The following is a 27,483-nucleotide window of genomic DNA, read 5'->3' on the forward strand; positions in this document are numbered from 1 at the left end:
TGCTTTGATGTCGATGCAATAATAGTAGAACTGATGGTCATATTTCAATAGCTTTTCTATTGCTGGATCTGTACTTAATTTTCCTGAACTGTTCCAGATGGATCGATAATATTCTGGACATACACAGCTATCTAGCAAGCTTAGTGCTCTTGGTCGCAAATCGGTTTTAAATCCTTCAACTCTGGGTATTTATAATTTTTAAGCCGACTAACTGTACCTTTCATACTTAGTGACGTAGCAACTGTCGATGGTCTTGTTTGAGAGTTGTTTGGCTGGACCGCCAACTCCTCTAAATTCTGGTAGTTGGGGAATTCACCAAAATATTTCACCCATCACTCCAATATACACATAAAGCCAAAAACCAAATTTCCCTCTTTATCCTGATGATAGCTTTTCCGCTGGACCTTGCTTGCGGTTCCGCAGGTTTCAGCATCCATATTCGCCTCACAGGTGATAAAGAAAACTTTGTTGCAGGTGCCTTCAGTATTCACTCCCACGTGATTGCCAGAGGGTGTTTCCGAGCTTGGAGGGGAATCCCGCCGAGATAATTATCCGAGCGTATACTAGACCCTCTATATACTCTGAGATATTTCAGCGCGGAATTCAATTAAAACGTGATCAATTTGTTTGAGAGTTGTTCCAACTATAAAAAAGTTATTTGTTTCTTTCCACGCAAACCACACGCTTGGACTAACCATTTTGCTCGTTGCTAGGCAGTCCGTTGTCGTTAATAATTTGTGTGCAAGTTATGGGAGTGGGCATATCATCTAAATACGGGCTTTATCTCTAATTGGTTGCTAAAATTCCCAAGTATGATTTGGAAATCATACTTGGACAGACTTCAAGGATTCATTCCATTACCTCGTAGAAGGTATTCTGCGATCTCCTCGATAGGAGTGTGAATTGATATTCAGGTTTATGTTTCGAAATAAAATATTGTATAGTCGCTCTTCCCCAGGAAACTGCTCCCTGCCGAACAACTTTCTTGCACTACGCTGACAGCAACTTTACATTAGGAAAGCTACTACTGAGCAACTTTCGGTCTGTACAAAGAACGCACACTCCATGAGGAAATGTGCAAATTTCTTGATCGATACCATCATTTTGAAGTCAATCGATTTCGAAGCTCCTTTTATGGCCTGATAACAGAAGTTTTCGACGTAAGTTTGTCAGCCTACTTCAGCCGCCAACTTAAAGAACCAGTTGGCATAGTTTGTCTCGCCTTTTAGACGCGAAAGACTCTCCCCCCGTGTACAGAAAAAACCCACGGCGATCACCACATCCAAATGAAAAGCCCATAGCAGATGTTCTAATTAAATTAGACATGTTCGTGGAAAAATTGTCACTCAGATCACTTACTAAGAAGGACAAAATACCGCTGCCGCATAGCGAAATGTGTCAGCTGTAAGAAAACCAAGGCGCGGAAGCTAGAAGTGAACAACTCGATAGTGGCAGAATATGCGCCGAAACTTACATGATTTATCGAGCAGTACACTATATGGTGCTATAAGTAAGGAAAGTGAGGCATACAAAAAGTACATAAAGCGACCAAATCGAACGAAGAAAGAAAAATAGAACAAATTACAGAGGCCTGCAAGTAAAATTACCGACGAAATCGAAGCAGATAAGAGAAAAATTTGACAACTGTATCAAAAACAATGACGTACTTCGCTTGTATGCAGCAGATACGAGGATACAAGCCACATTCTATAAAGATAAATAAACAGTTTTAATAAACCAGACGATATCAACCCAGGATGGGCTTAAAACTAACTCCTTCAGAGCTACTGAATTCCACACCAACGGTACCTCACCCAAATATTCATCCCGGAAACCTTCAAAAATAGAAAACCTCATTCACGTCCACCATCATTTATTGAGTTTAAAGCACTAGAACATGATCAGAGAAGTAACAAACCTCTTGGTGACGGTAGGATATCTGCAAAGATAGGAGAAAAGCGGAAGATAATTGTCAATTCGCCTACACAAGTTGATTGTTATGAATATGAACTCAGGAAAGAATGAAGCAAGGTAAACTTTAACAGAGGCGTTTCATTGTTATATTCGTCCACAAAATCTTAACGGGAATCAAATTGAAAAAAGGCTGTAAACGGAACAGTTGATTGATTAATAAAAAGATGGCTTCAAAAATAGGCGGTCTTCAGTTAATCAACTGATCTCATTTGCTTGAAACGTTCGAGTTAACTGCGATTAACATCGCAATGTATTGCATAAAATAATATTCAGCTCCGAAATACAACCGAAACTTTTAGGAGTGATAATGGACAACCCAGAATAGCAAGTCAAGATCCAAGGAGAATTGGCAAGAGCTTCAGCTCAAGCTTGGGTTAGAAACACGGAGTCGGTTCTCTCCCACTCTCTTCGATTTAGCACTCTGGAGGATGTAATGAATTCCTATCTATAAAAAAAGGACATTATCAGTGAAACCAGACCACTAGTGGCATACGCAGATGATATAAATGGCAGGCTCAATACCGGAACAGAGGAAGTTTTTTTACACACAGAATCGACAGCAAGTGAAATTGACATAATAAGTGATGGGATAGACAATTTCGGAAGCAAATTAGGCTAGCAAATAACAGTTTTTACTTTATACAGACTCTGAAAATCAAAAAAGGTACACAGAAAAAGCTAACTTCACTCCATAGGCAAGACTATCATCAAAATAACATTCATTTAGCATATAAGTCAATTATATCAATATTGCCCGATGCGTCCCCGAATTATAGAAGGGTATAGTAGTCAAATTTGTCTCTTTCACATAAACGCACTCCAGAATATCAGGCAGGAAGTCCACAAACCTTTTTACGCTTGAAATGCTGAGTTTCAGTTTTGGGCTTACTTCAGTGAATACCACTTGCTACTTGAAACCTCCGTATTATAACGTCTCGAAGTTAAAGCGTTCGTCACGTCGAACGTCACTACTACGAAACATCTCCTTGTGCTATCCCCTTTCGTAAACTGTATTATTGAGGTCAGCCATTAACCAATTTATAAGGTCAATGGTAATCTTATTCTTCTTTCAGGTGTGCCCCATTCAGAAGCGCCCTCGGCTCGTTCTGATTGGATACGCCATTAGACGGTCATAGGCCGGAACTGTATGGAATCAACACTCCGACATTCACCGAGTTCGATCTTCTGATCAATCTTGATGAGCGTGTTCCCATCTAGCACCTTTCTCGCAATGTTCACGCGTGTTATGCCATTGGTCCAGAGCAAATCATGTATCTCTGTCTTCATTGCCGCGAGGCGCTGTTCGTTGCCTGTGATATTCAATCAAGCACATAGAAGTAGTCTTTAGATAGCAACATGGCGCACTACATTCCGGAGAATTTCAAATTGAAACGTTCGTTGATGCGTCGATCGCAAGAACAGCTGTTTAATCCAAGTTGAGGCGTGATGCGTAAGGGGATTGCATAACGCAGTTCATAAATGGGTAAATGGTTGATCTGACTTCACAGAAGCTAGACGGTTGATCTTCTTTTTCTTCAGCCTTTATCCCGCTCACAAGCGGGGTCGGCTCGTCGTGATCGGTTTCGCCATTGGCTCTATCTGAGTGCAATCTCGAGGCTTTCAAATCCCCATCCAGCATATCAAACCACCGTTGTTTAAGTCTGCCTTTGGTCGTGTACAATCGACTTCGATGTTCAGACCAATCTTGGCAAGTTGAATTCTCGTTTGCACGAATTGCGTGACCATACCATCGAAGACGCCTCTCTCGCAATTTTTCCACGATCGGTGCAACCCATAACGATCGTGGATGTCCTCATTTCGGATGTGATCCAAACATGTGACGCCACGAGTCCAACGTAACATCTTCGACTCCATTACGCAAGACACCGTTCATTGTCTTTTATAGTTGGCCAATACTCAGAACCACAGAGAGCGACTGGACGAACGACATGCGGTAAAATTTAGATTAGCACGTTCGTTGATACGTCGATCACAAAGAACTCCAGTTGTGGAATGCCACTTCATCCAGGTGCGTGAAGCAATTCATAACGCAGTTCTCCATTGGCTGAAAGCGTTGACCGAGGTATTTAAATTGCTCAGTTCTGGGGAGATCACTGCCGCTGACCAGTGATTGTGCCTGTTTCATGGGATCGGTCGTAAAAAATCAGTTTTGTTTAAATTCAATCTGAAACCGTGTTGCATGAGGCGATTCATTCCATTTTTGGACTAGTTGCTCGAGATCATTTTGCTATCAGATGCTAGGAAAACATCATCTACATAAGTGTATAAGGAGCTGGACGTGCATATCCCGAGTGACGGTGTCCATAACAAGAACAAAGAGGAGTGGTGAGAGGGCGCTTCCTTGATGAACACCAAACTCAATCCGATCATCATGTTGTAACGACATTGTATGCATTTTCTTGGTCGACCTGTTGCGGGGCCTGTCACCAGAGAGATCAGGTAGGATTTAGCATAGTAGAAAAACCTCCAACTATACTCTATTTATCTCTTTGCCTGATCTCAGCATTTTATTTTTGTTTTACTGAAGATAGTACAGAGTACGTGCCCTCCTCCTTTACCTGGGCTTGGCACCAGCATACTATGTTAACTAGATGGTTGATGCAATACTAAATTGGCTCATTCTTTCGCTTTTTAATTTTGGTTTTATAACCAGAGGGTCTCCCCCGTTACACTTTTGGAACACGTAGCGGTCTGGCAAATCTCTCCAATATGCCCCTTCTGCCCTGTGAGTGGCTTTATTTGGAAAAAACTGCAGCTATTGAACAGAATTTATTGAGGATGTTCAACTAGTGTACCCTTCTCCCCGCATGCTTGGGAGTGGATTTCCACATACATGCAAGCGGAGGGTGTTGACATTTATTCCCTGAATAAAACATGCCCTGTATTACCTATTCCTTAATTGTACCTTATGAAACAAGTCATAGTTTGGATATATTTGCTAGTCGAGAGAGTGAAACATAGACAAGTCCAGACTTGAATATACATATATATCATTCGCAAAAAATAGCTGCCCGATAGTCAGAATAAAACTTATGATAATAGCCCATACTTACATCGTATAAAAAATTTAAGCGACAAAGTACCACCCATTGTTACGCGGCGTCTCCAGAAGACTATATTAAAGAGGAGCAATTCCAGCGGTACAAAGGCACGAAATCTCATTGTCTGCCTTTCGTAAGTAAGTGGCCCGTGACGCATGTGGTTAATATATTGATGTGTCGGTAGATGTCGCCTAGATTTTTTTTTTGTGTGTGTTTCCCAATCCTATCCCAGCAAAAAACAGATGCATCCGAAAGATTGATCGTGGATGCCTCTACTTATATGCTCCTCATATCCCAGGGGAGCAAACAAGGATCAATTTTCGAGAATTTTGCGTGTTTGCTTCGACTAAGCTTCCTGTAGGGGAATTTTGAAACATCATTTGCTCAGTGATTCTATTCGCGTTCGTTATCATTAATCCGAAATGAATCTTTAAGGAATCTCTTTCTTTGGTTCCCACTGAAATATGGGAAATCATTAACAACTGTGCACTGCCTATTGTTATGACAGACGCTGTCACGGTCTATATAAGGGCACACCAATGTATTGCGACGTTCCCATCGCGCTCGAAGGTGTGCAATGACTTTCTGTCACCATAAAATTTCAAAAAATGCGCTGGAACTTGAATGGCTTGTAAATTAATGTAGTCCACTTGACCTGTTTAAATGGCGTTGTAAACAAATAAGTGAAGAGCATAACATTCGGTTATGTTGGTGATTTGCTCCTTGGAAATTATTTATCAAACATAAGACAAGGTAAATAGTGACATACATGTACGTATACTAGGAAAGACCCTAATTCTACCTTCATACAACCGACAGAAATGCAAGAATAACCTTATCTTATACTTACAACCTCCATCCTAATTGCCAACAGAAAATCGTGCACTTCTTTTAGACCACGAGCATGTTCCTCAAGTCGATAAATTGAAGCATTTCTCGTACATCGCTTACATGAAGAAAACATTATTGTTAACAAGCAGCTGAAGGCAAAACATTTGTTCTACATATACAACATCGAAATTTGACACAAAATAGAAATGTGTATAGTGTTAGTATCGATCCTGGAATCGAATTTCAAGTAGTAGATATATTCATGTTCTCTAAGCAGCAAAATCATCGTCTTAAATTTATCTCGTTACTTTTATACACCTTTTATAGTATAAAACCATTCGAAACCATTGTTATTGTAATTCAACCTAAACTTACTTAAAAACACTGGAAGACTCGGCTTTTCCAGAGGTTCAAGCCATAGTCAGTTTTAGTACGCATTAAAACGCCAAGGGTGATTGAAAAAAACGGAGTATAACTGCAGTATCAACTTCTGAGAAATATCTCTTTATCTAGAAATACGGGAGAGCAAACAGATGTGCAGCTGATAGTTTAGGTTGTTTAATTAAATGTTTTTGTTCGGTGGACTGAAAACGCACCTCATAGTTGGTATCCTTAATCTCCCTCATGCAGTCTTATTTCATTTGGGAGGAAAAGTCTGCACTGATGCACAACGTCTTAGATATTTCAAGAGTGAAATGGAAATTAGTCTTTTACTATTGACACGACGCATACCTAGTTTAGTAAACTTGGTAGGGAGATCTAGTTAGAAAAAGGAAAGTGACAACTTCTATTCGTACTCCAATTTTCTATGAAGTCAGTAGGAGACGGAGTTGTATTTTATATTTGCTAAAAAAAATCATCATAATTGGCCCTCAAAATGTTCAGAATTTTACATCTACAAAATATTTTCATTTGCGTCTGCGACGCCATGGCGTGAATGAGTTCATCAGTGCATGAGTTCATGCAGCACTAATTTAAAAAAATCAAATCAATTTACCAGGAAAAGTCGTGAAAAAATTAATATCAAGTTGTTAATGATATAAAAGCGTATAGACTTGACATTGATCAGAAGATGTTGTATATAGAACTTTCCATTTTCCAGCTGAATAAGCCAATGGGGTAGACCTCTTACACAAAACTCAGCAGAAGAAAGGCTATTTTCAAGCTTTCTATTTAAAATATCTTTGGATGGCGGAAAATATGCTTAGAGTTTAGAAATGTATCATTTTTTACTGATGTTTCCCTGCACACCAAACACATCCTATCACTCCGTACTGTGTGTATATGGTGGAGGAGAAGCTACAGCTTCTGAACACTCAGGCCGTGTTGGCCATTGTACTCCCCCATCCCCGTCTAACGGAATATTCTGGATTCGTTAACGTATCGCAGGATTTCCGTATCCTTCGCAATTGGGGAAACATCGGTATCAAAGGCGGGGCAATTCACATAGGAAATGCTCCGTGGATTCCGCTTTCTCATTACAGGCAGGACAACGTATCATCTTCGGTAATTCCTATTCTGAAACATATCCCCAGCTGGTGAATTTCATGGCCAGTCAAAAGCCCCACAATACACCTGCACAGTCCTCCTGCTTTTCGACAGAATAAACTTTGCAGTACGCATGTTCGGTTCTGACAGAAACAGTTTGGTGTGCGAGCAGCATTTAGGCTCTGCCACCTGTCATTATGGGACGCATGTTCCTAGTGTTTGAAAACAAACTTAGCCATTGCTACCTGATACTTCAATTGCTGGCTCCGGTCCTCCGGCATAGGGAGAGATTGACCCCTGTTTCGCTAGAGCATTCGAGATGTCATTTCCCTCTACGCCCAGTGGACCAGATACCAGAGTAGTTCCCACCGCATGAATCTAGAAATAGAGTTCAAACAGTTTTCTGCATTCTGGACGACTCTTCGAGGTGATCAAAGGACCTACTCAATGCCCTCAATGCAGCTTGGCTGTCACTGCAGATTGCGATGCGTTTGCCCTTCAACCGCTCCTCAATCACCCCAGTTCTGCCGCCCTCTAGGATCGCATAAAACTTCGGTTTGAAAAACCGTTGCAATATTGTCTCAAAGGAAAGCTCACTTCTCGTTTTAATTCGAGAGGCTCCAGAACCCTCTTCTCCTTTTTGAGCCATCGGTATAGAAGAGTTCGTATATCCCGCCACGCATTCCTCTGGGTCTTCCCCAGTCCTCTCTACACTCAGGGCATCTTCATATCTTCTACCAAACAGTTGTATGAGAAGAGAGAGAATCAGAAGGCATTGTAAGAACTGGATTCAGTCCTCCCAGCAGCTCTTCCAATGTTCTGTGCCCCCACATCCGTTGTTTTCCCATAGATCGAATCGAATTAGTCTATGAGCTGCTCTCATTGCAGTGCTTTGAATAAATGTATCCAGGGGCTGCAAATTAAGTAGTGCATTCAGAGCTGCGCCAGATGTCGTGCTCATGGTACCAGTGATACCCAGACACAACAATTCTTTGCAGTACGACTAGTTTACGGTGAAAACCTTTTCGTCTCACCTTAATCCACCACACTGCGGATGCATATACGAATATTGACCCTAATGATGGGAACGTATATGCACATTACCACATGAGCCCTGGACTCCCCATATCGAGGCAAAAGTCCATCTGCACAGTCCATAAGCTGTGAGAGCACGTTTCATCTTTACCTCTACATGTTTGTTCCAAAGAAGTTTTCTATCTAGAGTGACTCCCAGATATTTCACTTTTTCGGAGAGTTGAAGGGTAGTACCCCTCATCTCAGGGGAGGCAAAGTCCATTCAGTTTCTCCTTTTTGTGAATAAAACCATGGTGGTTTTATTCGGATTAACTGACAGACCATGTATGAGGCACCAGCCTGTCTATCAAATCAACGGCACGTTGTATATTCCTACACACCGTTCCAAGATCCCGATCAACAGTAAGCACAGCCACGTCATCAGCATAAGCTTGAGCGTGTATTGTCAAATTTTGTAGTTCGCATAGTAGTGAGTCGATTAGCATACTCCACAGAAGTGACTAAAGCACACCTCCTTGGGGGCAGGCCTTCGTTGCTTCTGCAGTCAGGTAGCGATCGACACTCACCTCAACGCACAGCAATCTCTGCGTTAGCTTGGCATGGATCCACTTAATTAAAGCATCATCATCACCATGGCGCTCTGGCGGCCCTCACAAAGTTTTTGAAAAGGCGCACAGTCAAAAGCTCCTTCAATGTCCACGAACACCTCCATCGCGTACTCACCATTCAAATTTGCATCCTCTATCTTGTGACCAAAGAATGAAGAGCAGCCACTCAGGACTTTCCATGTTGGTAAGCATATTGGTTTCCACTAAGTGGGTTGTGACCTAAGTGCGTTTCCACGATGTGATGCTCCACCAGTCTCTCCAAACCTTTCAGCAAGAATGAAGTCAAGCTGATCTGTGTGAAGTTCCCTCCTCCGTAACAGACAAACACAACAGTCATAACATTTATGTTAAATCACATCCACTAAGGTGTCGGGCAATTTACTTCAGCGGCATATTATGCAATAGATTCCAGTAATTTCATTCTATAAAGGCTTCTTCGAACAATCATCACTTTCTTAATCAATAGAAGCATTTCCACTATACCTTCCAGAATTATACCCTATATTATGATGTTACATTCTGAGATAGTGGATTTAATAGTGCTAAAATGGGCGCACAATGAATTTTCCAAAATATGATAATATATAATACTTCTGTAACCTTATTTGAGCAGATATCGGGACTTGGCAACTGATATCAAAGCTAAGTTTAGTGCTTCGGAAAGTACTATTCAAGACATTTCATATCCCACCAGGGCAATATTTGGAGAAAAAAAAAGTTGCACTTGCCTTTTGCATATATCGTGGCCCATCCATGAACTCAACGTAGAATTCGTTGAATTCTTGATGGTTCACGATTTCAACCCTTTCACTAAATTTCGAGCCAAAGGCTAAAACATTTGTGAGAAAACAGACAAACTTAAAAATCTTAAACATGAAATTATATTGAACGCTAGAGTGGAGGGGATTCTCAAATTATCATCCAAATCGATTATTTTCAAATAAGTATCACAAACTAAAAAGGAAAAACCAAAATAAAAAGAATGCTGACTGGGAAAACTCGAAACTCGAGAGATCACGTCTTCAATCGTCGCGAAAAATGGAAGCAAATTGGCTAACTTTTTTATAGAAGTAGTTCCTTCGTTTTCTTTAGTTCGTTTTAAGTAAAACTAGTAAAATGAAAAGCTTCCAGTTTAACTATAGATTTATTATGTTCTTTTTTTTTAATGTGGACACATTTGTTTCGGACACAACATGTGTACTTCTTCAGTGTCCGTTTTTGTACTGCATTGACTACTGTAAGATAGCAAATCCAGATGATTCTATTCACGCAAACAGCAAGTACGCGAAAAGCCTCCACTTCATAACATATGTTGAATAGCTTTCAAGTTTGATCCCATGAAACTTATGTGTATAACCAAAATTGAATGCGTAGACCTCAGATACCTCAGATAAGTTTACGATATTTGACGTAGGATACGGTATCCTTCCTTCGATTCATCTCAGAGAATATTCAAGTACAGGTTTCAGCTTGGATCTATATCTAATGAGGCTTACGTGGAGTTGAAAATAGTTGTTGTTAAAGTCATCCTCAACTCAGAAGAAATTTGTGTGTTGTTGTGAAATTAGAATCTGTTTATTTGTTCGGACATGAATTCTGTCAATGCAAACACGTCGAACGCAACACGGAATACTATCATCTGGTATGCTCTGCGGCTGCACCGAACGTAAAATGTTCTTATGCAGATAGTATTTTCTCGAACAACTTGGCCAAAAGTGTAATAATCACCTCATGCAATACGGTCTGAAGCTGAATCACAATTTATGAATACCGACCTTAAAGAAGTAAGCACTATCACTGTCAGCAACCTGGCGAGAACTGAGCAATTTAACTATGTCGGATCAATGCTATCAATCAATACTGAACTGGGTTATGAAATGTTTCTCACTCGCCAACACTTTTCAGAACATGGATCACAAGACTGACCAAATTTGAGCACCCCTCGATTCCATCCAGACCAGGGGTATGACCGAGCAGAACAGTGCAACTGATCAAGATTCTAAATGGGACAAAGTTTGAAGAAGGAGAGGGTTTAGTGGTTTCAGAAAATTTTAAGTGAGAGGGGTTTGCGATAAAAATTTTAAAAGAGCCTATACTGGATTAATTTGACACTTGATAAGGTCCTTCGAGAAATATCATTTAAATGTTCTGAAAAGGACTGAGAATATACTCAAGAAATCAATATTTTCTCCAAGATTACTGCAAGGAGTGATGACTTTTAGCCAAATTATAAGAATTTCTATCAAAGTTTAATTATTCACCGTGAGAGACAACTGTTTTTGTCATTTCTGAAATATCAAATCACCCAAGGAGAAAGTTCCATGGAAACTTCCAGAATTCCTTAACATTAACATCACTTTAAATCAAGTCATTACACACAAGCCACAATCAACTTAATTCTGCATCATATATATTCCAAATTACGCGAATCTTTTCAGTAACAAGCTTCCGGTAATCCCGCATCTAATCCAATCCTTCAAATTTCCACCCAATCCTTATCCAAACAAAAAAAACCAGGAAGATGAAAGACTATTAGCTCGAGTGAATCTCTTTGATATGCTGTCATCCTGAAATAAGGATAATTTACCTAAATCAGATTTTTAGAATTTCTTTCACAACTTAGATGATACTACCTTATTCATTCTCCGTTTTCTTTCTTCCGCACCATCTCAAAAGCATTTCCTTATTTGAAATTCATCCTTATACACGAGTTACTTTCGTCTACCTTTCCTAATTTCATACCACTCTGTGTACACATTGAATAAATTTTGTAATCAGACGACTGTGAAGTTTATGTGAGAGAGAAAACGGAAATTGTTTCGGAAAATTACGGAAATGGTTTACATACTTTTCGACGATGAGAATGAACGCGCAAAGATGATAAGGGAATTCTTCACGCTTTTATTGCGACGAAATGAGCTTAATGGACCCGTTTACCAAGCTCATAGGTGTATCCAAAGATTCAAAGATGATTTTTAGTCTTCTGCTGTTTTTTTTCCCAGAAAAGATTCTACGGAGCGGAAAATTGAAATCTTTGATGGGTTTACGTTATGAAAATCTGAGTACGTATACTAATTTAAATTAGATGATACTGAGGCATTCATTTCGGGGAACCTATACTTAGCTACGTACTTATGCGTATGCAAATTGAAGCCTCACATGTTACCCACATCACACGGCGACAGGAACATGAATACTTAACTTCTCATAAACGCGAAACCGTCAAGCCCCTTCCCGGGAAATCCATTTAGTTAAATTAAGTTTCTCCGAAAAGCAACTTTTTTTGCTTTACATACTCCTTTTTAACGAGGGTATAACACGCTTGATTCTACACAAGTCACATATCACGTCGGTGGCTTCGTATCATTGCAAAGAGTTGTTTTTAATGAGCAAATAACTTCCTTTGACAGAATTTTTTAATTAAATGTTCAACTCATTCCATCCTATATGCACAGAAGCCGCATTCAACAGTCCTTTTCGTGTGTGTGCGTGTCTGATATCCTTGGTTCCTTCCGATTTAATTCCCTTATCTACGCCTTCATAGCTTTTCTAGTGGAGAGTATCCATTTCTGCTCACACCAACTGTTCCCATTAAACTTATTTCCATCCGGAACGCCGAATATCCTATTCTCCTTAACAAGGAGCACTCACAGAGACTTGATCCTCGTACCCCGGCCCATACCAGATGCTCAAGCATCTACTACTATTTTATGCAATTATTCGCAAATGAACTGTTTTTAGGGTTTTTTCTCCAGTTCCGGGTAACCACAAGCTATCGTCACTTATAGTGGCGGTGGCATGTTTACAGCTTTTCCACAGGAAAAATACATTCGTTTCTAACACATTTTTTCTCTTTTTACAGATACACAATCTCATTCTCGCTACACGGAAAACTACATTGAAGAGGACAAATTTTTGCCGAATTTCGTAACACTAGGGCAAAAGTACAGTATAGCAGTTGGTTCAACAGTGGTACTCCCATGCAAAATTAACGAAACAGGTATGTCCTGCAGCTGGATTTCCGGTTTTAATACTTTTGAACTAGATCTACATAATTCACTGCTTAAGCGGATCGCAAGATATACACTGGAAAAAATAAACTAAATATTGAACGAAAGCAAACTCCAGTGCTGGGAACTAAAATAAATGGGGTCTGGGTCACGGTCTTTGGAATTATCGCTGGTAACGAAGCGAAAAAGTATTTTTTGCTAACTGAGGGATTCTTAGCGGAAATTTTAGGGCAATATATCCTCTTCAGCTTTATTTACTTCTTAACTTAATTAGAAAATCAAACAATTTGATCAATCAATATTTTCAGAACACTCAGCACATTACGTGCTCGCTTGGAAACGAGACATAGCCGTACTCACCGCCGGAACAGTGAAGTTACCGTAAATCCAAGGATACGTCTCATGCAACCTCACGAGTCTCAAACCAGCGAACCACATATGAGTAGTTATAACTTAGAAATAAGAGAAGTTCGTCTGTCGGATGCTGGGGACTATGCCTGCCAGATTGGTTCTATGGATCCAAAAGAAATAGTTCACACACTGGAAGTCCTAGTTCCACCGAAAATCAATAAAATGCATCCTGACACTAGAGTGGATGTCTCCAAAGGGGCGTCCATTCGATTGGAATGCAGAGCAAATGGAAATCCGCCACCGAGGATTGTTTGGACGCGAAGGTAAGCAAATGTTTTTCAGCATACGTACATACATATGTGTATATTTCCTATCAATGATAAGATGCAGCATCACAAATCCTGATGTGAATCAGGCTTCGTATCTTTGCATTTTAATATAAATCCTCAGATTGATGATGGATAATTTTTTTGGTCATGCATTTTTTAGTACGGTTTTTGTAGCTTGGTATATTTCAATTTATATGCAGTGAGTGAAGCGAAGTGATCATTAGTGTGAATGAGCGACTACCACTCAAGCATCCATGATGAAACAAGTCTGTGGGCTTCACTTCAATGAGATTGGCTAGCCGAATAAAATCGACATCTGCTTCTTAAACTTACTTATAAGCCTTTTGCGCATTCCCTCTACAGAACGCAGTATATCCTGGATTTTTTTTTCTTTTCAATAACATTCCATACCATATAATATTTGATAATTATGTTTATCTTGATATTTAGGTGCTGTCCAGTGAAGCTTTGAACTTCATATTCCTTTGATTCTACCTAGGAGTAACGCATGATATTACGTCGATTTGTCAACAACCATTACTTTCTCTGGAATGTCCCTCCTGTGCAGAGATTTATTTCCTTTTATCACTATCGAAAGTATCTCCTCTGTTAGCCTACCAACAAAACACCTCGCCGTCATCAGAGAATTAGCCTGGAACCGTTTGGGACATTACTTCGGGCTAGACCTTTTATTCGTCCCGCCTCTAAGAAGTCAGGGAATCCTTTTCAAAGAGAGGAGAGAGGAAGAATGGAGTTCTTAGCAGCATCTGCGATTCAGTCCTACACTTGCCGAGCTCAATCTTCTTATCAACGAGAAGAAGGCGAATATATACTCATAGTTCTATTTTTCGGCGTTCCTCAGCATTTCTCTGACAATGTTGCCCGGAGGGATTCCATTCCAAGTTCCACACGAAAAAAAGGTGTGTTCCGCAAAACCACGGGATACTATCTTCCCATCGCACCATAGAGCAGAGCAGACTACATTGCATCGACAGAAAGCGTCTCCTGCTAAATGTAAATGAACCCCCCAATATTTTGCCATTAGGCGAATTAAAGCCAAAACTCCAGCAGCAACCTCTTTCTCTGTTGCTTTGAACTGCTTGAAAAAGTTCATCTTCGAGTCGAACGTCAATACCACGTACCTAACCGTTTATTTTGGGTCCACCAGTAGCTCTCCAATTGACATAAGATGCAGGACCGCAATTTCCTTTTCAGTCAGGACAGCTTCTGTGTTCTTCCAACGCGATACCGGGACCAGCTGTGATCATCCATCCGTTCCCCCGTCGCATCAATGCTCAGTGTCTACTTTGTCACTAGTACGTCTGGCAACAAGTGTCGCAACATCATCTACCTAACCTTCTGGCATATCTGCTAACACTGACTACCGTAAGAAGCGCTACAGAAGTCTAGCCTTAGGGGATGGATTACCTCCAACCTGATGTTCATTCTCATCTGGCTTATGAGTCTAGCATTTCATGGAGCAGCGAGCGATCCCTCAGATAATATCTCAATATCCATTAGAAATAGCCCGACACGTGAATGAATTTTCTAGTATGCCCAATATATTTGCCCAATATCCTATGGAATTCAAGATATTTCTGACATCAAGCATTATGTGGAGAACTACTCGCGAGACCGACCTGTGCATCAGCTCGATGAACCGCACCCGTGACCTGCATGACAGCATTAACCATGGATCTCCCTGTTCGAAAAAAAGAATTGCTTTGGAAGTAAGTCACTGGCAGCACGTATCGCTTCAGCGAATCTACTGTTGCACTTTCCTGGCCACGTCAATCATGCAGTGTAGTCAGTATGCAGACGGCAGATGAGGATTTCCTTTCCCTTCTCTGATCACGGCAAAACTTTCCACCTTCCAGCAGCAAATAACCCTCCTTCAGACAAACGTTTAATGCGCTGAGTAATATGTCTGGTCAATTATGGAACACCATTTTATAAAATTCCGCCGTGCGGAATTCTCCCCTTGCGAGGAGAACATTGGTCGATCATTGGTATATTCTACATTGCTGTCATCAACACATGCGAGATATGCAGGGAATGATGTCCACACAATACGGTCCCCCTGCTAGGCATCAAGTCAAGAAGACTTCCGTGGAGCATCAATTTTTCTGGTGGCGAGTCCATAACCAACTCCCCAGGAATTCACTTAGTCGACTAGGCCCAGGTATGTATTCCGTCATTGTCGTGCATAATTCCCCCGGGCGTTTAAACGCTGTGGCCAACGGCAAAGTTCAAGGCAATTTCCACTGTTCATCAATATATAGAGGGTGTGTCAGGGCAGGATGCCTTCCTGAGCTTAAAGAGCCCGAAAGTTGAATTATGAGATTCGTTTCGAAATTTACGACGGTGTCAGCTTCCGCGCCACCCCCCCCCCCCCCCGAACTGTCTTCCAGCACGTCTCTACCTGTACCAAGAACTTCGACGAATCTCTCAATGTGCACCGTCGCATTGTTCCGCGCACATCGAGAGATAGCGCTAACCACTTCAAATAGAATTGTTGAAAAGCCTTTCACTACTCGCTACCCGAACGAAATCACTGATTCTGACGCGAAGGTCGGGAGTGTTTCCATTGTAGCCGGGATGGCGTTGAATCGGGTTTTTAAAATTGTTTACCTTGTTCTTGAGGACATTCCCATTTCCTTCTTAAATCAAGTGAGGCATGTGCCAAATGCCCTGAAATAAAAGTCATCGGTAACCAAGATTTGCTCTTCGTCCTTCAGGAGATCAGGCCTGCGTTGAAGGTCAGAAATTGTCTCATTCGGTGCTAAATTGATCGTGGAAAAACGGTAACAGAAAAGGTAATTCATTCGGCCGGAATTATTGGCTGATGAGGACTAGATTAACTTTTATTTTCCCAGCAGTTAGTAGGCGGTTGCACTCCGATGTATGGTGATCTGTAGGATGCGCATTATGTTAGCCACGTCCAGTACCATCGTAAAGACTGGACATCGCCCCGAGCCTACAACATGTATGTATTTATGTATTGATTACCTCTGGGCACAGTTGATGGCCTTTCCACTAGCGTCTTTTCTATAAGGTAATCAAAATCTCGGATTTCCATAGACCATGTAGGTTCTTGGCTAGAAACTAGACATTTCTCTACCTATAGCCCCTGAACACCTCACAGAAGGTAAACTTATTTTTGGTATTCGGACCTAGTTCAATGTGGACAGACGCTCCGCTTGCAGTGCTCTCAGCGAGAAGGGCGGTTACTTCTGCTGCTGTCCATGTCCGCCTGGAAAAGGAAATGCGGTGCTGGAGTCATATCAATGTCCCCTTTTTGTGCGTTGTTTCAGAGTTTCGGCTTTGCTAATTTGCTTATACCTATGGGCTATTTGCTTGAGCTCCCAGTCTTCATAGTTTAGTTGCGGCTTTGCTGATTCTGAACATAGGCTTTGGTCCCTGAAATTGTGTTTGGGATACTCCTTTCTCGCAAGTTCTTCCACTTTCTTATTGCCATACGGCATTTTCGTGTCTGTTATCTCATTTTTGGGGGTCATTCCCATATCAGTTTAAATCTGGTTTGGGATGATGCGTTAGCTTTAACTACTGCTTGGCTGTCATACGAAATATGGATTTCAATATATTTGTACTTCCTCCGTAGATACTTTTGGCATAAAAGTTTATTGTACACCGAGACTGATAGATCGTGCCCGGGATTCGCTCCCAGTTCTGTTGCCTATTTTAGTTTTATCATATGAGCTCTTTCCAATTTTAGCGTTGACTAGGGCATTCTGAGTTGTATTAGGGAATGGTTCTATTTCCCGAAAGAGTTCATTATTACTTAACCATTCATCGCAGGGATCGACACCAATTCCTGACAACAATATTTTTTTGCCCTCAGAGAAAGGGTTTTTCTGTATACATATCTAACATCTTTTGAAGTACATTCCCTTTTCACATGGAGTCCCATTTGCTTTTTTTCGAGTTCTAAAAAGACATTCCATTATCCATTATAACGGAAGTCTAAACTCTCACATAAAAGAAAATAATGAAAAAATACACTTTTTGAAGCCCAATATTTTCAAGTCTTCCTGATAACGTGGGATCGTGGCTGCTAACTTTTCGCCAAATCCATTGCCTATTATGCATGTTGTTGTTTGCCACAGCTGTTTTTATGATTTTGTTGGCAGACTTTCACTCTTCTTTATTCCACACCACGTTATTAAAATGAAAGTGTGTTAGAACGACGGGAATGGCCGCACAAGATCCAGGCGTACCTGAATTCCTCTTGCAATTTACACTAGATCATTAAGAAAAGAACTAGGTATTATTCCTTATACTGTAAATAAAGTAATAAAGTTTCTTGACGCATGAAGGCCGTTAGGAAGTAAGTAAGTGAATCCGAGCAAAATAAATACGTGTCTCCTTCGGAAAAAGTGCATTGATATCTGCGCTCTGCAAGAAACCCGATAGTCTGGTGCCAAAAGCTGCGAAACTGAACGCAAATGCGGTAAAAATGGCTATAAACTTCTCTATTTTGGTAGCCCACACACTCAATACGGTGTTGGCCTTGCCATCTCAGAGAGTTTCCGTAACACCATTAAAGAAGTTGAATGATTTGATGAGCGGCTGATGAAGCTCACCATTATATTAGCTGATCGTACTCTTCACTTCTTCACCGCGTGCGCACCACAGACCGGTCGACCTGATGAGAAAGATGCCTTCTGGGAAAAGAGCTGCGACGTGCCCGCTGACGGCTATACTATCATTGCCGGCGACCTTAATGGTCAAGTGAGTGAAAAGATAGACGGTAACAGGTGCCATGAGGTAAAAGGGTTTGGAACGCGCAATGAGTAATTATGAATTCATGATTCATCAAACGATTGTCTCATCTTCCTACATTTATAGTGGAATAGTAAAACGCAAACCGACTATATTCTCATAAGACGCCGAGGTTTTACCACCCTCACTGATTGCAAAGCCGTCCCCTATACGACCGTGGCATCTCAACATGGGCCGTTGGTTGCCGCCCTGCGAATCTACCCATCGATAAAACAGCGTCAGGAACTCACTGCCCCGCCGCGCATGAAATGGTGGCGGTTTCGTGTGTAGAAAGAATAAATGATTTCGCTTAGACTATTACCAAGCATTACGAATGTGGAAGAACTGTGGAACCAAATTGAAGGCACGATCGACGAAACGGCCTCTGCAATTCTCGGGGTCACCACGCCAGGTAAGCGGTAAATCAACCGAGACATTTATCTTTGGAATGACAATATTCAAATGAAGGCCCTTGAAGAGAAACGCCTCAATCACAAGTTTTTCGAGGACAACACGATCGAAAATTGGCAACAAAAGCGATCACTGTCACCCGAGCGGTCCATTACAAGGATTTTTACAATAAAACACACTCGGGATGGCGAAAAGATCTGTTTCGACTTGCTAAAAGCCGAAATGAACGTACACAAGATATCGGACACTACTGTTGCGTTAATGACAACAACGGTAGTTTGTTTACCGTCCGTCGAGCCGCATCGCATAGATGGTGAGAATATTTCAAGCGGATTTCAACTGAAAAATTTGTTCATCCTCCACTTCCACAATCATTGCCGATATTTGGTGCAGTTGCGCGAACATGTTAGCGGAATTGAAGCCGAGAAAGCAAATCGGGGAAAGCAACCTGACCTGACGACATCACATCTGAGCTCTGGAAAGCGAATAGCTGGGACCTAAAACTGTGCCTCAGTGAATTCTTTAATTCAGTCATTCAGGAAGATAAAATACCATCTGACTAGCAGGAAAGTATCACAGTTCCAATATGGAACAAGAAAGGTAATGTTCAAATTATCGTCCCTTCCGGTTACTTTTCCATATCATGAAAATTTTTGAACGCATTCTTGACAAACGTATTCGTGAAAACGTTGAAATAACTGTGAACCAAGCCGGTCGAAACAACAATGACTTGATATGCTGAATGGGGATTTAAAAGTTTCGCAATTGCGTCCAGATCAGGCAATTGATAAAATAAAATAGCGAAACCGATAACAAGTGATAAAATAAAATGGCGAAACCGATCACGATGAGCCGATCACGTTTATGATCGGGACGAAGGCTGAAGCAAAAGAAGAATTTCTGTTGCAATTGCATACCGATATTCCTACTGAATTAGATGGTGAAATCCAGCATGGAGCGAAATTTGCCCTCATCCTTGGCCTATGATGTTATATCGTCAATATAAATGAAATCGCTCAATGTAAGTCTACCATTCTTCGAATATAAACAATAAAAAAGTAGCTTCAGCCAAGTTTTAGGCCTGAACAACGCGGGTTTTTTATTTTGCGCCTATTGAAAGGAGAGATCACCTTGTGGGAACCACTTCGGTAACGCTGATACTTAGTTTAAGAAGAGGGAATTGTGCGACAAAAAGTGGGGAATGAATTACGTTTCCATTGGTCCAGACTAACAGGACAGGAACATGACCCCTTAACTCCTTAAACAAATATAAAACTATACAAAGTTTGAGATGTCTTCTCTTATAATTGTAAAATAGGTTGTTCACTATTTTACAGTTATTACTTCGATGGCAGGCCCTCCTATCAATTAACCACCTTTGTTAGTAATAGTGCGATTTCCACAAAACTTGGTAGGATCTAGCTCTATGTCATAGCCTATATGGTTGCATTGAATTTCGTGGTGCTAGGATGAACTTAAAGGGGGTCCTGCAGCCAATTACTGAAAATTATAGTAATATACTATTATTAACTTTATTTGGAGGAATATCGATATGGAAGGTATTTCGGAGCCTAGCCACCATATAGTGGCAGCCATTTGATTTTTTTCTGATTTTTCGGTTGGGCAGTTTCTAAGAACGGCCACGTTAAATAAACAATCACCTTCCACCCCCGAACTCCCCGCCTTTTCAGTAAAAATCAAAACTAAGACCAGCTTCGGAAAGCACTAACCGAGACCTTTCATTCGATACCCCACATGACTATATTTGGGGAAAAACGGGGTCACGTACGCCGCGTATAGAAGAAAGGTAATTAAGCTAGAATGCGCTGACTCCGCCCCGTGATGTAATACCTTAGGGTGGTTCCGCAGGGCAGGGAGGGAGTCGCGGACACTAGTGTGTCCAGACCAGCGTTTTTTTAAGATTTCCACCTCCTCAAAAACAAAACAAAAAAGACAGACAGACAGACAGTAAACCGATTTTATCATAATAAGGTTTTGTTTTTCACAAAACCTTAAAAATGAGTAGCCAGTGTACATAGTGCAGCAGGTCAACCTCTGTCGGTCATTTAAAACCCAACCGACTTTATGGAAGCTCTGTCTTCAAAAAATGTAAACCAATGACGAGACAGTTAAAGCTGCAGAAATCCACAAACCTCCCACCATTATCGTTACGGCCGCCAAGATCTTGTTTTGTCTGATTACGGTGTTGTCAGAGTTCTACTTACCATTCAGATCACAATATGATTTTCAGGAAACGTTTCCTGAACTGGGTGTGATTGCTCTCTGAAAGTATCCTCGCAACAAAAATCCTGTAAGAAACCGACTTATAAGTCAGGAAAGTGCACTTTGCGTAGCCATCAGCAGCAATCCGTCAGTAACACTGGACTCACGGCTGATACCACCTAGTTTTCCATAAATAAATAAAAGCACATCGCCGCCAAAGTGAAAGGAGAATGCGTTTTCTAGTACCACAAAGATCTAAATATACTTTTACAGCTTTATAGTAGAAAATCCATAAGCTTCAGCTTAGGTACTAGCTATCGTCCCGGTTTAAAACTATGAGCAGATGAGCTGTTTCAAAAGCTCCCTGCAATTAACGTGTTTTTTTAAATAAAATTCCTCTAAATTTCAGCAGTAATTTAAAATCTTATCATCATGTCAATTTCAGAATAACGTTATGCCAAATGGGGAACCCAACGTCACCTCAGATGTCCTAGAAATGATGCATGCGGATCGTCACACTGTTGGAAGTTACCAATGCATAGCAGATAACAGAGTTGGCCAACCAGACAAGAAGGAGATCTACGTGAACGTTCTATGTAAGTATCCTTCAGCATTATGTTAGGAATATATTTCAAACTTGACTTCCTTTTGGATTTCCTACCCTCTACACAAGGATGGAAAGTTTTCTTCATGTTTCAGTTATCAATTTTTATATTGCGACTTGCTCAGGCAAAATGACTGAAAGCTTTAATTATGTTGATCATTACTCATCTTGCCTTGGGTTTTCCTAACATGGTTTATTCTGTTTTCAACAAAAAATATTCTGTAAAAATGCTCTCAACAGAACTCTGCTTTCAAAACGCCAACATAATAAAGACATCAACATAAAAACTCTAATGAAATTGTCATGTTAATGGAAAGCACAAAGGACGCAAAAAAGGCTTTGAAAATGGATCCGCCGTTGTATATTTTTTCCTTAATTACCAACAGTAGAAACAAGTTTAGCCGAAAGGGTCATAGAAAATAGAAACAGGACATCCATAAAAACTAGAACCACGGCTAAGGCGACGGTAATTACTCAAAGTTTGTATTTTGCAACGTGGAAAATCTGTCAGTATCACCAAATTAACTCGGTGAGGCGTTTTTTGTAAACTGTTGTATTTTTAACTCCTCGCCTTATTCTGCCCTTGTCCACGTTAATTATATTCCGAGTAAATTCAAGGTAACATAACAATATGGAAAACATCCACAGGAAGTATCCTGGAAAGCCCTCGGAAAGTACATTTTACAGTTCTCTTGTTAATTATTATTATGTAGAACTCGGTGAAATTTGGGGCTAGAAAACGAAGAACTAACTATTGTTTGAATGAAGGCAACTCATTTATTATAATATAGTCAAAAGGTATTCAATTAAAAATAAAAGACGGAAACACAAAACGAGGTGAAAAGTTTGAATATGTTTCACGGTGAAATCCATCTACTTGAATCGCTATGAGTAGAAAGATTAACATTTAATATCAAAATATTTGCATGCTCTAAGAAGTCTAGATATAAGATTCTATCATAAATTGAATCGAGAAACCAAAATTGAATATAATATATATGTTTGAAAGTTGAGCGGATCCCCATTGCTCCTCTTCTGCTTTAATCAATACACCTTCATGGAGGGATTTCTTCGATGTCCTCTGCAAATAGGCCGTCATCCAAGGGAACAGGTAGCTCATTTAAGTTTCCGCCGTTATTTACTAAACTTCCTGACATCCGGCCGTCACTTCATCAATATTATTGTCAGTGACCTCTGAATATAGCATAGTGCATTAACTACACCTGCATGTCTTCATTGCCAGTTCGCTGATATTAAGGTTCCCTCTAGCATTGATCGAAAACTCTGCGCTCCCCTTTCACAATTCTGCACCATATAGGTGTAGGTTGACCCATCGACTGCTCTGGGATAAGAATAGCATAGGCAGCAATTGAATTGTCGCTCTTTATAAACGAGAATGCCAACTAGCGCTGTGGTGCGCCGTTTTAATGCCACGAATTTCTAATACCGTGACTGGTGTGGAAAGGGCAGCAAATCTTGCTTAGCTTAGCACAGGTGGTGAACTTTCGCCGTCTAAAGTTAGCGGCTGTTTAGTAGAGCGACGATGACTGCGCCCATCGGAAGACTATGAAGAGCAAAGCCCCAACTGATCAGTTCGTCGCCCTGCTCATTTCCCTCAATAGTCCTATGACTAGAAACTTTAAGAAGAGCGACTTTGAACACGCCTCCCAAACCGCCTCTGCAGTGTTCCATCACCCAGGAGGATGTCGGCAGCCAATACAAAATTTTAATGGCCGCCTGGCTGTCTTCAGAATAGTTTCACTGGTCATCTTTAATCCGTCCGGAAAGGATAGTGCGCCATAACCTTACAACACATCGTCAGTCTTCTACTCTTCCCTGGTTTGAAAGTCCACTATAAAATTTCTCGCGAAGCTCGGCTTCCCTGTAATGTAATCAGTTAAGAATGTTCAGAATTGACGAGGTATTTTACCTTGCATGTTACTATCGGCTTCGTTCTCCAACATCCGCAATCACGTCTAACAGCACTTCATGATATGGCGTATTTCATGTGTTGACCTATAATGAAAACGTGTTGAGGACATTTCGGATATCTGCCGGGTAGGACTGCAGAGCACCTGTAGCTCCTGTACACGCAATTCTTTGAATCCTATAAGACTCTTCTCATTTCTTGTTCAACGTCAGCCGCTAGACAATAGAACCGTACATTAGGATGGGGTGAACCACGGCTATGCACGTCCAGACAACTATGTTCGGTCTTCCTTGGACAGGACCTGTTGCTATCGTAGCCGACTGAGCCGAACCTCACTCTTCTATGTTTAGTCTCCAATTTAACTTAGGATCCATGTATCAACCAGATAGATGCCATCAAGTCCATGACGTCCCTACTATACCTCCAATCAGATTGGATTAATCTGGTTATTAGCATTGATACTATCCAATTGTGGTTGGTGCGTCGCCAACTCACGTTTTGAATATTTCCCCTCATCAAAGCAGGTAGCTAAGGTTGTTGTTGCTTGTAGTACACCGTGCTAATTGCCTCAAAAAAGACCGGTTTCCGACGTTTTTCCTTAGAAGTAGGCGTGCTGAGTTTTGGTGGCTGGGCAAAGCCTGAATTATCATCCTTAAATGGATGCCCAAGACACATTCTAGGATCTTCAACACGAAGGAAGCGACTAGTGGCGGACTAGTGGGCGTGCCGGTCCGTTTCCGGGCGTCTCCAGGAAAGTGATATATATTCAAACGAAATAGAGCTCCAGTCGGTCTCTGCAAACACAGCGCAGTTCTTTCTTGTGGTCTCTGCGCCATCTGGGCCTGAGGACTTACATGTGTAGAAACAGTTTATAGACTTTATGTTCGATAATTGTACGACTAAGGCACCATAACCTCTGATTTAATGTCCTCCTTGCTGGCGTAAAATGGATACAGAATAGTAGTCCCACAGTCCCAAACCACAAGGTTCCGTACACGAGTTTTCAGACTCTTAAAAATGAATGGGCTGCTATATTTCTTGGGCAGATTCTTACTGAATCCTGCAGACTCCCCGATGTTCTGTTCTGAAAATCTTGAAGATCGACTTGCACTTCTACGCAAACGTTCAATGACTGCGTGTGTGTTCCTGTGGCATATGCTGAACACCTTTCAGCTTCTTGAAATTGGACAGATTCTTCGCGGAGGAGGCTGTGCTTCGCAAGGCAATTGACTTTCAAAGGCAGTTCTGGACTAAACCATTGCGTGTTACCATTTCGAATACCAGAAAATTTGCGTTTGGCTTCTTCCAGCTGAAGCTCTTTGAGTTTCTAAATGGATAGGGTATTTTACAACGAGTTAGTTAGTGCTATTGCGTACCAATAGCGACCACTTTCCATGTGCTGCTTTTGCATAAGAGTACAGAGCAGCCTTAATTGAATGCTTTTTTAGAAGTAATAGTAGTTCCAAATGGACATCTTGATGGGTGGAATACCGAATGTCAATCTAGCGCTGCTAATACCTCACTTCAATTTCTGTACTACCGACAACAGCAACAGCACTGAAGTGCTGTTGCTGTTGTCGGTAGTACAGTAGTCATAGACAAATTGAAGTACAAAGCAAATTCCCCCACGAATCCATCTTGCCATCGAAAATATTTTGTCTCATTGTAGGCGCCGAGAGCGTGGAGTGATTCAGTAAGACACGGCATCTTTCGTTAAACATCCTTAAGTACACTAATAACATCTACCGAGTCAAAGACATTCGCTAAATGACTCTGGATATCAAAACTATGAGGCATATATAGTAAATCTACAGCGCTGGCGCGTGGGTGTGGTTGACGTGACCCTGAAATACGCGCTCCTGAAAACAAAGCCTTACGCCGGGTCCAGACTGGACGCGCTAAGCTGCTACTGGGTGGACCCGGCTTTACCTGAGTCAACCACTGAGTTGTAGTTCCTGCCCAAAGGATAAAGACACTGAAATATACAGGTACAGCAAACTATCTTCTCAAAGTACACTTCCAGATGGAAAGTTCGCGCACAGTCCCCAGTCCAGATGCAGGTTCTTGGCATGTAAAATCTTGCCATTCGAACGGGCTAAACATACATTTAACTCGTTCCACAGATATGAATCTGCTAACTATAAGAGCATCTTTCCGGTCTTGCCAATAGAGTGCACATATGTCTTGTATATTGAGAAGATGCAAGGGTCGCGCATCTCTAGCAGGTGTTTTCCACATGATTATACTCCAACCATCTGGCGAGATGTTTAAATGATTGAAGTTTTGCGATTAATCAGCCCAACTTCTTCGACTATGACCTATCTGCTAAGCCGATTGATTAATAGGATTCTTCACATGCTGGACTGGGGAAGGGTCTACACTTTTCTCATAGTAACATATTGTAATGAAACTGGCGCGTGGGGAAGGTCAAACGAATAGAATTTTATCAATCACGGGAATGGAGTTACCTCCTGGTGCATCTATACCAAAACACAGGTTTTGGACTGTCGTCAGGTACTTGCAAATCTAATGAACCATGCCTTTCCATGTATTTAAAGGGGGTTTCGGGTTATTTTCTAAAATATAGTAAGACTATTATTAATATAATAGGCCGGCCCTGACTAATATGCGAGGCTAGATAAAAGCAACAGGATCACTCTCGAGACCATTCGCCATCAACAACGGTCTAAGGCAAGAGGATGCCCTATTATGCGTCCTCATTAAACTGCCCTTGAAAAAAAGTGATCCGTGATTCTGACGTAAATGCGAGGGGCACGATCCTCTTCAAGTCCGCCCAACTACTGACTTATGCTGACGATATCGACATCATGGGAAGAACGACCCGAGGTGTACAAATTGTTTTCAGCGATGACGGCAACATCAATGAAGGCAAGACAAAATATTATATATGGTGACAACGTCTGTGCCAAAAACCAACCAAAAAACAACATCAAATCGTACAGGTCAAACGAGAAGAATAATGATAGGAGACTTCGAGACCGTTGATAATTTCTCCTTTCTAGGGTCGAAAATCACAACCGATATCAGCTACTACTATGAAATCCGCGCTCAGTTGTTGTCAGACTTGGTTAGGAATTTCCACCCAACGCCCAATATATCTGCCTTTATCTGGCATTTAACCCGCTCTTCTTTCTTTGGATGTGTATTTTGAGTTAGCAGCGACTGTCATACTTAAATATGTGCGTCTCATCCATTTATGATAACTTGAGCTGGATTCTCTGTGACTTAGTGTCCGGATAGCTGAGTGGCTAGAACACAAAGCTATCGCGGTTCAAATCTCATTGGTGTCAGTGGAATTTGTATCGTGATTTGACGTCGGGTACCAGTCGACTCAGCTGTGAGTGAGTACTTGAGTAAAATCAGAGTAATAATCTCGGGCGAGCGCAATGCTGATCTGATCACATTGCCAGGGTACTGTAACCTTGTAGTGCACCGCTACGGTCTTGAATGAAGTGCTCTAACACCCTTCAAGGCGCTGGTCCAATGGGCTTGTGGTGCCAACGGTCATTATTATTTTCCTAGTTGTCACAATCTCGGCAGATGCCAGATTTTACCTAACACTGGCTTGGACGATTCTACCTATTTAAATTATAAAGGGGCGCTGGTGGTAGTGTCTGGTGGTAGGTCCATCCGTCGAGAACTCCCCGTAACATTGATTACGCATGTAGAAAATGGTATATTTCTGCATGGTTTGAACCAGGCTGTGTGAGTGTCCCTGAACATCAAGGCAAGCCGTGAGGGATTTTGATGCAATACCTGTAGCTGACAATATTATAGGAACTACAGCCGCCCGCTCGAGAGACCAAATTTCTTAGATTTCCCGA

The 27,483-nt window shown here is 41.3% G+C and overlaps 1 pseudogene; it reads left to right on the top strand.

Moving 5' to 3' along the window:
• LOC119655748 overlaps window positions 1-27,483 on the top strand; it is a 292,229-nt pseudogene that overhangs the window by 153,188 nt on the left and 111,558 nt on the right.

This window comes from Hermetia illucens, chromosome 4, assembly GCF_905115235.1.
Source record: "Hermetia illucens chromosome 4, iHerIll2.2.curated.20191125, whole genome shotgun sequence".
Lineage (NCBI taxonomy): Eukaryota > Metazoa > Arthropoda > Insecta > Diptera > Stratiomyidae > Hermetia > Hermetia illucens.